Source organism: Mytilus galloprovincialis, chromosome 8 (genome assembly GCF_965363235.1).
Source record: "Mytilus galloprovincialis chromosome 8, xbMytGall1.hap1.1, whole genome shotgun sequence".
NCBI classification, from domain to species: Eukaryota; Metazoa; Mollusca; class Bivalvia; order Mytilida; family Mytilidae; genus Mytilus; species Mytilus galloprovincialis.
In genome coordinates, this window is record NC_134845.1 from 20,358,291 (window position 1) to 20,373,266 (window position 14,976).

The window sequence follows — 14,976 nt, forward strand, 5'->3', positions numbered from 1 at the left end:
CACGGAAACGTCTTTCGGTTACAAGTTATGATTTCATTCTCTTAATTTAATGATTTCCTTCTTATAACCACCCTAATAAAAGAGGGACGAAAGATACCAGAGGGACGGTCAAACCCATAGATTGAAAATAAACTGACAACGCCATGGCTTTGTGATAGTTTTACAGACTTTTTTACTGTACTGTAACATTTAATTTAAATCTCCCACTTAGCTTTTAGCAATTTTTGGTCCTCAATGTTCTTCAACTTCGAACTTATTTGGTTTGTTTAACTTTGTTTGTTCTAGCGTCACTGATGGGTCTCTTGTAGACAAAACAAGCGTCTGGCACAAATATAAAATTTCAGTCCTAGTATCTATGATGAGTTTATTTTCACAATCTTCTAGATCATGTAAAGTACTGTTTATTGTGAAGATGCTTACTCTCTACCATCAAGTCTTCTAAGTAATGTAATTTTAACAGCTATAATTTTACGTATAATAATTTTTGTATTAACATTTGTAAAAAAAAATATACAAAATATATGACACTAATTTGACAAACATTACATTTATACACTTCAATTCTTCCAAACGATTAAAAATCAATCATTTATTTATTAACATTCAAATATTACTAAATTTCTAATTTGCCAATAGAAATGCATGCTCACCTTTTTCGGTGATAAACAGTATATTTACGCATATTGCGAGCAATTTCATTGCAGATCATGCAACTAAATTAAGAAAACCTGGAATGAAATTGTCAAATAATTCACAAATAAACTTAAGTTGTCACATTTTTTACCAGGAAAAATATGTTAAAGTAAACCGACAGTGTTTATTAAATTTTAACATAATACCAACATATGCATACTACATATGCTGAAATAGAACATAACAGTTCGATCTAAACTTAGAAATTATTTCCAAGGGAAAATTATTTTGCTTCTTTTAATTCAGCACAATGGACTGACTTTGCATAATTTACAAATAAATATTGTATGGATAAACGGGGGGAAGAAAAGTTAAATTAAAATTGAAAAAAGTATATTATTAATTATTTTAGGTATTTTTTTTTTAAACCTGATAAATGATGGTGAAGTTTTGTGAACGATTGATTATTTCTTTATTTTAATAAAGTGTAACAGGACATCAACCCTACATGAACATCAAATGACATCTTCAGGAAAATGCCGTCTTCAACAATAAACGACGTCTATAAACGTTACGAAATATAATATAATGTTGCATGCTGAGTTAAATGGGACTTGAAAATTATTTTTATATCATTGCATAATATAGTTATCATATCGGCACAAATGATCACTCTGATTGATATCATCTGATTCCTATTGTTGCCCAGCTATATGAATCTGGTCATAACAGTTTGGCCAGATATCAGTGAATATGTATTACCAGACCTTCTCATCTCTCCAAATAATGGCTTAATGATTGGCATTCGTCTGGCGACAAGGATCGTACAAAAAGACGATGGCAAAACTTTCAACTTTTTGTACATTATTCAGATATCTTAAAATGATCTTGTGAAATACGTCACACGTTTACTAAAATATTTCGCGAATATCTCATTTATATTTTTATGGTATAAGTAAAAGAACAAGTTCTATTTTTCCATCGTTGAAGTTCTGGTGGTGTTATATTTTTTTTATTCAAAAACGCCAATAAATTTATCTTTTCTTCTTTCTCTTTTTCGAATCATTGCATACATTTTTGTACAACAAACTATTTCATTTTTGTAAGAAGTACACGCATTCTCAATTTGAGAATCATATTTTGCTGTTCAAAACATTTTACATATTTCATACAGTGTACTTACCTCCGGGATTAATGAAGTCTCAATGAACCAACAAAAAACGTACTTGTCTTTTGATGGTTAGATACAAAACAACTGCAATGTATAGCTGAATCGCGTTGTCGTGAGCAATATTTTAACATTGATGTTCACAAATAAAAGTTTTTCATTATTTAAATACAAGGGTGATCAGGAAATTATCATATAAAGTTGCTATACTAAAGTCAAGTTAATTACCGAATATCGAACCTTGGTTTAATGATTGGATAAAGAATAGAAGTAATATCCTGTTAATTCGGGAAACAAATCTTGAAATTAAACTGTGTTATTTACACATATCTCAAAGGATCACTGCAAGCATATGGGTTAGCAATTCAATTTATTTTTTGACTTCCTCTACATAGCTAACAAGGAATATATAACTGTTCATCAATCCAAGAACATTCATTTGTACATGCCGGTTGATTTTGGAATCTCGATAATCTGTTATAATATCATGTCAAACATTTCGCGCTGTACTATTAAGTTAAACGATTCAAGCAGATTTCCACTTCGCTACAAAATTTAGAATAGATAATGATAAATATTGCAGAGATGACACATTGTAAAGACAGCTCTTGAAAACCGTTAATGGTATTCATTCAACCTTAATCCTGAAGATACCTTAATTAAAGTAGTATTTTCAAAAATGTATGCTATAAATATTTGTAATATAGTTGATATAAAAAAATAGTATACTAATATAGACAAAATGTACTACATAATTATTGCAAATAATGGCATGACTTGATAACGATATCGCAGTTTTATAAGTTGAAATTGCACATGCCATCTACCAATGTATATTTGAGTTTCTTTTATTTAAAGTAGTAGTGACTTTTATCCTGTCGATCTGTGTGTTTTCATGGATCTTTATAATAAACATTTGCATTTTCCGTCTTTTGCTACAATTAATTTATTTGGCCGAAACAACAGAAACACGGAAACAAACGACAATGTAACACTAAGCAACGGACTAGAAGATAACAAATGCCACTTTCCTGTCTTGTTACAGAACATTTTTAGAAGACAAAACATGGTGGGTTGGTCCTGGTATTGTGGCTAGCCAAACCTCGCGCATTTATAGCAATGTTAAACTTTGATTTCGAGTACTGTTCAGTGTGAAACATTAGACAAGAATGTATTTTGCATGTGTAAATGAAAACATATGCTCATTTCATTATTTGAGCTATAAGATGTTATTATATTGTACAGGGGCATCGGTGGCAAAATTGTCTAAGTATTTAATACTCCAGAATCGGCAAGCGTCGGTATAATAGTTGAAAATTTAATTGTCTAAAGAAGGAAAATATCATATCATACTTGAAACAGTATAAAAATATTTATATTGAACAATCCAGTGCCATAAATAATCAGGAGACATATGTTCAATGGTATACGAATGAATTGATTTTGTTTAAATTATTTAGATTATTGATATGTCTATTTAGTAGCTATAGAAAAAAATCATTAATCAAAGCAGGGCTTCATGGCTTTTTTTCCTCAAAATTTCTACTCTAGTGGCGGTCTGTCTCGGTATACTTAAAAGTTCCAAAGATATGTCAGAGTACAGACATTCAAAGTCCTTAGTTTCCTCTTGTAATAATTTATACAAAAATGATTTCCCTTAACTTACACTGGTATTCCCCTTTATAACATTAAGGACAAAATGAAACCATTGTTTCAACCTTGATCTATAAAAGAAATCTTAACATAGATACATATAACTATGATTCAAACAAAATATTCTCTAAATTTGACACCTGATTTCTCTAATTTTTGTGCTATTTTCACATTTCTCGATCGGTGTGAGAAAAATATTTCTCCTCACTAGTGAAAATCTGTTCTCGGCAAATGATTAGTCGAAATTTGATTATGACGTCTAAATGTTTTGATTTTTTCTGAATTTTCCTATTGTGACGTCATGAAAAAGGCGATGATGACGTCGCATATTAATCACCGCCTTTATTAATTATATTAAATTTTGTACGATTATTTACGTTTGAAGTTGGATTCATAACAAACTGGACATATATATATTACAGTTAATTGTTATTAATAAGTATTGCAATATGCATTTTGTTTAAATTAATTATCAGTATTTAGTTCTAATATAATCTTAAATCAATTCTTATTCTATCTCACTTTGATAGTTTTTCATATGTGACGTCATGCTGTTTCTAAATTTCATAAATTCAAATGTGGCATAACGTTTGTGCCTTTTCGCCATCGTATGTGACGTCACATTTTTTTTAATTACGTTGACGCCTGGACTGATTGGGGTGTGTCTATTCTGTGTTAAACTTTAATGTGTTCGGGTTTAGTTTTCTGTAATTAGTTAATACTTCAGTTGCATTATGTATATCTCTTTCATATTCATTTGTTAAAATTTACTGTTTGCAATAGCATGAATTGTTCTATATAAGGATGTTCTTATCCCGGGCATAAAAACAATGCCGTATTTGGCAAAACCTTTTCAACTTTTTATCTTCAGTGCTGTACAACTTTGTACCTTTTTCACTTTCGATCTTTTATATCTGGGCGTTATGTATTCGGGTTTAGTTTTCTGTAATAAGTTAATACTTCAGTTTCTTTATGTATATCTCTTTCATATTCATTTGATAAAATTTACTGTTTGCAATAGCATGAATTGTTCTATATAATAAGAATGTTCTTATCCCGGGCATAAAAACAATGCCGTATTTGGCGAAACCTTTTCAACTTTTGATCTTCAGTGTTGTACAACTTTGTACTTTTTCACTTTCGATCTTTTATATCTGGGCGTCACTTGTAAGTCTTGTGTGGACAAGGCGCGTTTTTGGCGTATTGAATTTTAAACCTGATGCTTTTTGTTATCTATTAATCATGTTTTTCTTTGTCTAATATGTTCTCCTATTAATTTGTATTGTAGTCCTGTAATATTATGTTGTCATTTCAATGTTATATTTAACTTTGCCATTAAAGTGCGAGGTTTGGCATGCCACAAAACCAGGTTCAACCCACCACTTTTATTCCCATTTAAAAGTGTCCTGTACCAAGTCAGGAAGATGGCCATTGTTATATTATTGTTCGTTTCTGTGTGTGTTGCATTTTAACGTTGAGTCGTTTGTGTTTTCTCTTATTTTTGAGAAATTGAGATAAGACGTGGCACGGTACTTGTCTATCCCAAATTCATGTATTTGGTTTTCATGTTATAATTGTTATTCTCGTGGTGTTTTGTCTGATGCTTGGTCCGTTTCTGTGTGTGTTACGTTTCGGTGCTATGTCGTTGTTCTCCTCTTATATTTAATGCGTTTCCCTCGGTTTTAGTTTGTTACCCCGATTTTGTTTTTTGTCCATGGATTTATGAGTTTTGAACAGCGGTATACTACTGTTGCCTTTATAAAGAACACAAGTTTCTGAAATCTTTGAAAAAGAAGGATAAAAAGCATTAGAGAAACAGATTCCGACACTATAACTCGTGTATTACGATATATCGGCAAGCCTCGCGCTTTAAATAATAAAATTTAACTGTCTCGAGAGGAGAAGTATCGTAATCGCTTGTGGCAGTGTAGGAATCTATATTTCTTTGATGACAACATATTTGATACGTTTGATGGACGAGTTTTTCAGCAAATAATCGGTAATCTTGAGGAACCAAATCTGCTCCAATTCAATTAAGCTTGTTCCTTTGTTTATATGAGCTAGATTCATAGGGAAGCATATCAGCAATAATGATAAGAAGCTAGCCTTATCCTTTAACTTCATGTCCCACTATGATGATGTTGTCTTCTTATTAAAATAACAGGTGATACATCTATCCCAACAAAATTTGAATAAATTAAAGATGCAACAGATACAGGTAATATAAAAAAGAAGATGTGGTATGGTTGCCAATGAGACAACTGTCCACAAGAAACCAACTTGACACAGACATTAACAACTATAGGTCACCGTACGGCCTTCAACAATGAGCAAAGCCCATACCGGATAGTCAGCTATAAAAGGCCCCAATAAGACAATGTAAAACAATTCAAACGAGAAAACTAACGACCTTATTTATATAAAAAAAAATATGTAACACATAAACAAACGACAACCACTGAATTATAGGCTCCTGGCTTGGGACAGACAAATACATAAGTATTGTGGCGGGGTTAAACATGTTAGCGGGATCCCAACCCTCCCCCTAACCTGGGACAGTGGTAAAACAGTACAACATAAGAACGAACTATAAAAATCAGTTGAAAAAGGCTTAACTCATCAGATGGACAAAAATACAAGTGGACGTGGCCGGGTACTTATACATCCCGACACAAAAACAGATCTGAGAGTACATGGTTATCTGACAGCTAGTTCAAAGCCACTAACAACTATAAAAATCATGCATCTAAGACTAAACTATCAATCCGTACACATCCAACATCCAATGGATTTAGTGTAAAGACGTCATAAACAGCCAGAGAAAAACATGACCTTGTGCAATGCCAAGTCACAGGTATCGACAGATTGTAGATCCATGAATATGTATATGTATATAACATACTAGTAATATTTAGTTATCTTATGACAGTGTTGAATAGGTAGCCTTTTAGAATAAGTTTATTGAAAGGAGCGACAAGTTAACATGGATCATTTCTGCTTACATTAATAAATTGAAATGTAGGTGGGTTCGGAACAAACGTGGACAACAAAAGAAATGATTTAATGTTCCCAAATCCTGAACTTTCGACTGCTATGTACAGTTGCAACCTTTCAGCAGTGCCTTTAACCGAATTATATATATATATTTCAGAGAAATATTCCACACTTGCATTCAAATTATTATTACATTTTTAAGGTTACAGTACACCATTTGATTTTATGGGCGCAGCCATTTTATGAGCATAACATGATATTCAGAATTAAGAGTATGACTAATCTTGATTGGTCGATATGTGCGCCCGTTATTTTTTATTATTAAAGACTTTTGCTTTATACAAAAGGCAAAATAAATTATGTTCCTTAGCCCCTACGGAACTGACATGACTTTTCAACGCTAGGACGAGACCCGTATTTTTTTTCAGGGCAAAATTGATAGGCATGGGAGATAAGTACAAATTATGCGAAGAAAAGCAACGCGAACCTATATTTTTTGGACAAAACATTACTGTCCTAATAACTTTTTTTTAGAGTCTACCAAAGTTTTGTTAAAAAAATCAACTTTCTAAAGTTTGTATCTCGAAAAAGGCTACCATTGTCGCCTATAGGGAAATTTATTATTTGTTTCAATCTTAAAAAATAAGAAGAAGAACCAAACTAAATATAGTGCTATATCTAAAAGATTTTTTGTTTGTATTTAGACATTGTTAATCAATCAAATAATTTCTCGTTCTAAATGTAAAGATAGATTTACAGAGTAAGGCCCTTCTTATATCTCTGTATGTTTAAATCTCTTGCGTAAAAAGTAAAAGCATTAAAAGAGAAATATAACTGATTTAAAAGTCCGTATTTATAATTATCTTTAATGAATACTTAGGCTGCATTTCTTTCTAACCAAAATTTTGTAAACATTGTGTCGCGTTTGTTGTTGTTTTCTTAACTCTACAAAAGTAGAAACAAATACATCGTTTAATACATCTTATTGACCCTGTTTGAAACTTTCAATAATGCATGAAAATGCTGTTTTTACAAACGTAGAAACAAATACTTCGTTTAATTAGGTTGAAGTAAGAAACAAATGTAGCTTTTGTACTAACAAACGACAAACTTCTGACGCACTTTTATCGTTTGCATAGTTTGTCAAAGTTTATGAAAACTTTGCAAACGTATGTTTCAAAGAAATGATCAAAGCAAGTGTGCGCTTAGTCGTTTGCATCGTTTGCGTTAGAAAGAAATGCACTCTTAATATCCTTCCATGTATATAGAAATCATATACGTGTTACCTTGTATGATGATAGGGTACGTTACTATTCATTTGTAATGTATTCTTTCAATATAAACCGGTAATTGTTATACTAACTTAGATATAAAAAATGCAAACGTATTCGTTGGTTATAATTTAAATCAAGATGAATACCATTTCAAAATTTTCAGACGAATCATGTATTTTTTAGTTTTGGGTTATTATCTTCAAGAATATTATAAATGAAGAGAAATTTTAAACAACAAATATGTTTAGCAAAGTATAATATATCATAAAGTTGGAAAAGCGTAGTCGTCCGTTGATGCCTTATAGGATTTATTGCCCGTGAAAACCTTTTTTATCTTCTTTTCAGAAACTGATCGATAGAGAGAAATTTCATTCACTAAAAGTAACAGCAAATTAGTAAGACCTACAAATAGGTAAACATAACCTTAACTGTAAAGAATATTACCATAAAAGATTGGATGTGAAACACCTGAACTTATTAGATGCCTGTATTTCCATTTATGTTTATGACTGATGTCCTTGTAGCGATGATACATTTTAGTAAATGTTTTGACTAGTTTGTGATAGCGAAATTCAAAACTCTTGTGTAAGTAATTTTTCAGTAATGTAAGAGATTTCTTCCTTTAAATTATATATTTTGTAACATACACATGCGAAACTTTTAAAACAAGTTGGGATATATAAATACATATGTATAAGATGGTGACAAAGGAATTCGAAAGTCACCATCTAAAAATTGATATTTTACAATGGGAAATGAAAAATCATCTCTGTTATTAGCTAGTACATTTGTACTGTACATTACACACATACACACAGACACACACACAACATGTAACAACAAGACTGGGTTCATTAGTTTAATGAGATAAAACGTTATAAAGAACTAATAGAGGAATTTAAATGTGGTCTATGGCACAATGCAATTTTTCAATACATACAATGCGGATTCAGCATGGAGGTTGCAGTCATATGAATCGGAGTTCCTTCGGACACTTTTCACAAACAACAAGATCAAAGAAGCTAGGTCATTAAATTCACTTTCAGATATATAGATGATGTTCTTTCCATTACCAATCCGAACTTTCCTTATTGGATTCAATTGATATATCTCCTTGAAATTGAAATTAAAGAAACAACAGACACTTTCTCCGTCTCATTTTTAGAACTTTGTCCCCAATTTGACATACACGGTCATCTCAGTACCACAATCTATGACAAACGAGACTATTTTAATTATGAAATTATCAATTTCCCCCACCTCTGTAACAACTTCACTTGTATATGGGATATACATTTCCCAACTTATTCGGTATCTAAGAGCTTGCAGCTCCTATTCAGACTACGTCACCAGTGTCTTAGAAGAAAGTTGATGAACCAGGGGTATGTCAAAGAACGTCCGTTATTTTGTTCCCTAAAAAACCGTTCATCGGAAAATAACACCACCTTGTTGATTAATTTTCCGTATCAACTTCATATGTAATACACAATGGTCTTGATTTATAGATTCTATGTACTGACGTTTTCAATCATCTTAATAACGTGTTATACTATTCTTTTATTTGCCTTTATGAATATTACTTTAACTGTTTATTCTGTTTTCATTGATATCCATTCGACGTGGCTCGGTACTTCTACATCCCGTCATTGTTTGATTCTTCTATGCTAATTCTCGTTTTTGTGTCTTTAATTTTTGCTAATATGATTGTTATTTTGTGCTTTTTTGTTACATATTTGTATGTTTTTATTGTGATTCAGTTTATATATAAGTTTGACTGCTGTACCCCTATTTTTTACATTTTCACCTATTATGTCTGGGTTTTTTTCCTCGCACATCGTTGTCAATATAATCTAAAACCAGATTTGATCCACCATGTTCTACATTTGAAAATGCCTGTACCAAGTCAGGAATATGACAGTTGTTGTCTATTCGTTTGATACCATGTTTGAGCTTTTGGTTTTGTCAATTGATTAGAGACTTTCCTGTTTTAATTTACTTCGGTTATCAGTATGTTTGTGATTTTACTTTTCCCTTATTTTTATTATTATTATTCATTTCATTAATACTTCTTAACATATAAGACATCGTACTTCGTAAATTATTTAGTTTACTGTTTATTTCATATATGGAAATATCTGTTTAGTGTGGATCTGTACTTATACATCCCGCTCATGTTTTATAAAAATTGTCCTATGGTCACAGGGTGGTCTTGATGTACAGATTCTAAGTACTGACGTTGTTTGTTATCCTTAAAACGCGTTAAATTGTTCTTATATTTGTAAATTATTACTATTACTATTTAGTCCATGTTTAGTATATTTAATGGCGTGGCCTGGTACTTACTCATCCCGCCAATATATTGTTGTGCAAATTATATTAATCCCTTTCCACTTTGCGGGTGCGAGTGCAGCCATGTAGCGGCATTAGCCTGCTCTTTTTTCGAAATCTACAAGGGTTTATTCAACGTGCAAGATATACCATGTACTTTAAAAACTGATTTATTCACCTTTATTTCTATCCATTAACTTATAATGGCTCTGAGTCACTCTCTTAACACGGGTCAGCCATTTATCGTCCCCTCCCGGCGGACTATCATCGTTTCCTCAAGACCATACTCACAAATGGTGTCAAGGGAGAGTCGAAAATTTAGTTCCTGAAATTTTAATCACGGAACGGGAATCTAACTGTCATACAAGTGAGAGGTTTAGCTATCTATAATTCCAGGTTTAATCCACCGTTTTCAACATAAGGCAATGTCTGTGCATAGTCAGGAATATGATAGTTGTTTTCCATACGTTCGGTGTTTTTGAGATTTTTATTTTTGCCTTTTTATAGGGGATTTTTCTTTTTGTCATGTCGTGAATTTTTAAAAGCCGACTATCCGGTGTTTTTGTCATTTTAAAAGGAGGTACAAAATTTACGATGGTCTATAATTCTTACATTCACTTCATTTGAACTTTGGTGGATAGTCCTCTCATTGGTAATTATACTACATTACCTTATTTTAGCATAAGTTTCATGAAGTAACTAAAGATTCATCGGTGTGTGATTGCTGATAATTTTCTATATTTCTTAAAAATCAATTTTACCAAGTAAGGAATCCTGCGATTTTTTTTATATCTATAATAATAAGATAACATTCTAATTTCTATATAAAGAACAGACCTCTGATGGAAAATTTAAGATTATAAAGTTAAAAAAATCAAATAAACATTATTTCTAAATACCCCAATTTTACAGCCGTTGAGTAAAACGGGCTTCTTTTTTTTTATATAAATAAGGCCGTTAGTTTTACATTGTCTTATCGTGGCCTTTTATATCTGACTATGTGGTGTGGGCTTTGCTCATTGTAGAAGGCCGTACGGTGACCTATAGTTGTTAATGTCTGTGTCATTTTTGGCCTCTTGTGGACAGTTGTATCATTGGCAATCATACCACATCTTCTTTTTTTATATTAACCGATTTGTCTGCTTAATATCATTGTCAGCTTATTGATAAAACATTCTGTCTCCCTTTTTGTTTATCAGTTCAATATTGCTGACGTAGCTTTTTCTGCTATATGATTTTTATTTGCTTTAAATGAACAATCTTCAGAAAAACATGTATTCCAAGATAATTAAACTCACCAGCAATTTCTAAGTCAGAGTTGCCAACACTCAATTTATGATTTACTTGTTGCTACCACTAGTTTTAGGGCTAAATCAGCCTTTAATACAGTGTCGTCTGAATGGTGTTTTTTTTTTTTTCGAAATCGACAAATGCACATTTGCAGTTTGAATGTTTTTTAATTTCTTTTTCAAAAAGAGAATGGCGAGAAATATTACAGTCACTCGTTGAGAAACAAATCGAAATATACCCTGGTTTCCATTGTGTAGTCAGACTTCCCATTATCGATAAACCTTGCAAATCTTATTACTTTACAATGTAAATAGCGGTAAATAATTTGCTCACATAGTAATGGGTCTAATGTTTTTAGATCAAACTATTTCCTTTGTTTTAATATATCAAACGGCTTTATTGTTCAAATCACCCATTGGCAAGTAACTGGTTCTGTATCCAATAGAAATTTTAAAATTTTAAAATGCTATCATACATTTTATTAGTAATTGTAGTGTACAAAGTATTATCCATAGATAGTAGTAGGTTGAACCTAAAAATCCTTCTGATTAATACTATTAATCCATGCCTGTTTACTTTTTTTACTTTTACTTTTAAAAGTATTATTTTCCGGTTTTATTTGAAATAGTTGATACTGATGGTGAGCGCTACAATTCGGTTGATGAAAAGACAACTCGGAATTAAAATCATGCTGCTGCATTATAAGTTAAATTGAGAATGGAAATGGGGAATGTGCCAAAGAGACAAGCCGACCACAGAGCGGACAACAGCAGAAGGTCACCAACAGGTCTTCAATGCAACGAGAAATTCCCGCACCCGGAGGTGTCCTTCAGCTGGCCCCAAACAAATATATACTAGTTCATTGATAATGAACGCCATACCAAACTCCAAATTGTACACAAGAAACTAAAAGTTAAAATAATAAAATAATACAAGACTAACAAAGGCTAGAGGCTCCTGACTTGGGACAGGCGCAAAAATGCGGCGGGGTTAAACATGTTTGTGAGATCTCAACCCTCCCCCTATACCTCTAGCCAATGCAGAAAAGTAAACGCATAACAATACGCACATTAAAATTCAGTTCAAGAGAAGTCCGAGTCTGATGTCAGAAGATGTAACCAAAGAAAATAAACAAAAAGTGCCTCTTTTGACGACAAAAAAACTAAAGTATTGAGAAAGTAAACATAGAATAAGGGATATTCCAAGTTTAGTCTATAAAAATGCATGCATACTTCTATTTCTATACTTTATTTAAAAAAACAAAAAATATTTTTTAAAAATTCCTTAATCACAAATTTGATAAGCTAAAAAGAAAATTTTGAATTATAATAATGTTCCATATAAAAATAATGACCTTAGATCAAATTTTGTTTTATTTTTATTGTGTACTCCTGTGTAAGCTTACAGGACCGTTACTATTAAATTAATTCTAGCAATGGGTGTAACTTTTCTTAAATGAGATTGAAATATTATGAATAACCATCAATATTCGCAATCGTTCAAGTTGGTGATTATATTCAAAAATGATAATTAAAATGCCAACAGGGTACCATACCCACTGGTGAGGCATTATTAGTGGCAAAATTGTGTCGTGTAAAAAGCGTTTTATGTAATAATCGATTTAAGAAAATTTGACACCTATGTAATTCTCGTTTGACATGCTTGTTTAACACAATACACAAATAATACTGGTAAAATTTAATTTACTTTTTGAGTATTGAATTATTTAACAAATGTAACTTCAATTCACAATTTCATTTTAATTTGGAAATTTTAAAATAGCATATTTGATCGTTTATGGAGTCTTTTAGAGTGAGACTGTGGCGTACGATGAAGCTTTAAAACTAAAATTTGCAAAACATGAAATCGTCGATTCGAAAAGATAAACATGACCATTACGATTTTGTTGACCATTATATAATTTCAAACAGACGACCAGAGATATTTTCAACTTGTCGTAGCCACAAAATCGTGAACTATTTTCGAATTTTTCAAGTCATGCGAAAATGAACGTGTTTCACTGCTTCACTTCCGGAACACCTGCGTTGGATCCCTAGTCTTTGTTGGGGTTGTGTTGACCAATCGCTCGACAGCCCTTTTAGCATATGTCAGACAGACCATATGCATATGATCGTCAGGTTAAAGTGGTTGTGATAAAATCATACCCATTAATCTTATATCTGTTGACCTTAACTTTGTGAACTTCGTCGCCATTTGCCGTCCTTCATTTGTAAATTAATATAAATTTTAATTTTGCCACAACCTTTTAAAATAATACATTAAATAATGCTACGCAGTTCTACGTAGATTTATGACTATTGAACGTGTAGCTAGCATAGCTGCTATCAATATCTATGTAGCAGGTTGGCTAGCTACACGTTCAATAGTCGAAAATCTACGTAGCACTATGTAGATCTATGAAGCTGCTACGACATTGAACGCAACCGTGGGCTGGTATCCTCTGCCTGGTATCTTTGTTGATTTTTCACCCTTGAAATTACCTATTACTTTTATGCAACATTTTATCAAGGTAATTCCTAATGCCTTAACATAAAACAAATTGGCCATAGGAAATATAATACAAACAAGGACAGAAAAAAATTATGATAGATAACAAAACCATAGTTTACACACAAAAGTAATAAGCATTTGCATATAAATAATTATATATTAATTGTTTGAGTTTACCTCTAAAATCTAGCTCAACTGTCTGTATCTGCTGGTGTGGTACGCTCAAATATTGGTCACTGCACTAAGACTTACATTTTATGCAGCAACGTCAAAAGAACATATATGAAAGTACAGAGTAAATTTGTTAACAAATTAAATGCCGACTCTTAATTTTTAGCTCACCTGGCCCGAAGGGTCAAGTGAGCTGTTCTCATCACTTGGTGTCCATCGTCCGTCGTCGTCGTCGTTAACTTTTAACATTTTGAACTTCTAGTAAACCACTGAATGGAATGGAACCAAATATATGGCATGAAAATTCCTTATCAGGTGTTGTCCAAGTGTTGTTACTTTGTAGCCGATCCATCATCCAAGATGGCCGCCGACGGGGGACTTAGTTTAACATAGGACCATAAGGGAAATACATACAAATGTCCTCTTTCAGAGAACCACTAAATGGAATAAAACCAATCATAGCATGAATGTTTTTTATGAGGTGCTGACCAAGTTTTGTTACTTTGTAGCCAATTCATTATCCAAGATGGCCGTCAGCAGGGACTTAGTTAAACATAGGACTCTAAGTATGGGAAATACATACAAATGTCTTCTTTTTAAGAACCACGAAATGGAATAAAACCAATCATAGCATGAATGTTCTTTATGTGATGCTGACCAAATGTTGTTACTTTGTAGCCAATCCATTATCCAAGATGGCCGCCAGGGGGAACTTAGTTTAACATAGGACTCTACGGGAAATACATACACATGTCTTCTTTTAAAGAATGATCACTTAATGATTTGACACCAAACATAACATGAATGTTCTTTGTGAGGTGCTGACCAAGTGTTGTTACTTTGTAGACGATACATTATCCAAGATAGCCGCCAGCGGGGGACTTAGTTTAACATAGGACCATGTGGGGAAATACATACGAATGTCCTCTTTTAGAGAACCACTGAATGGAATGA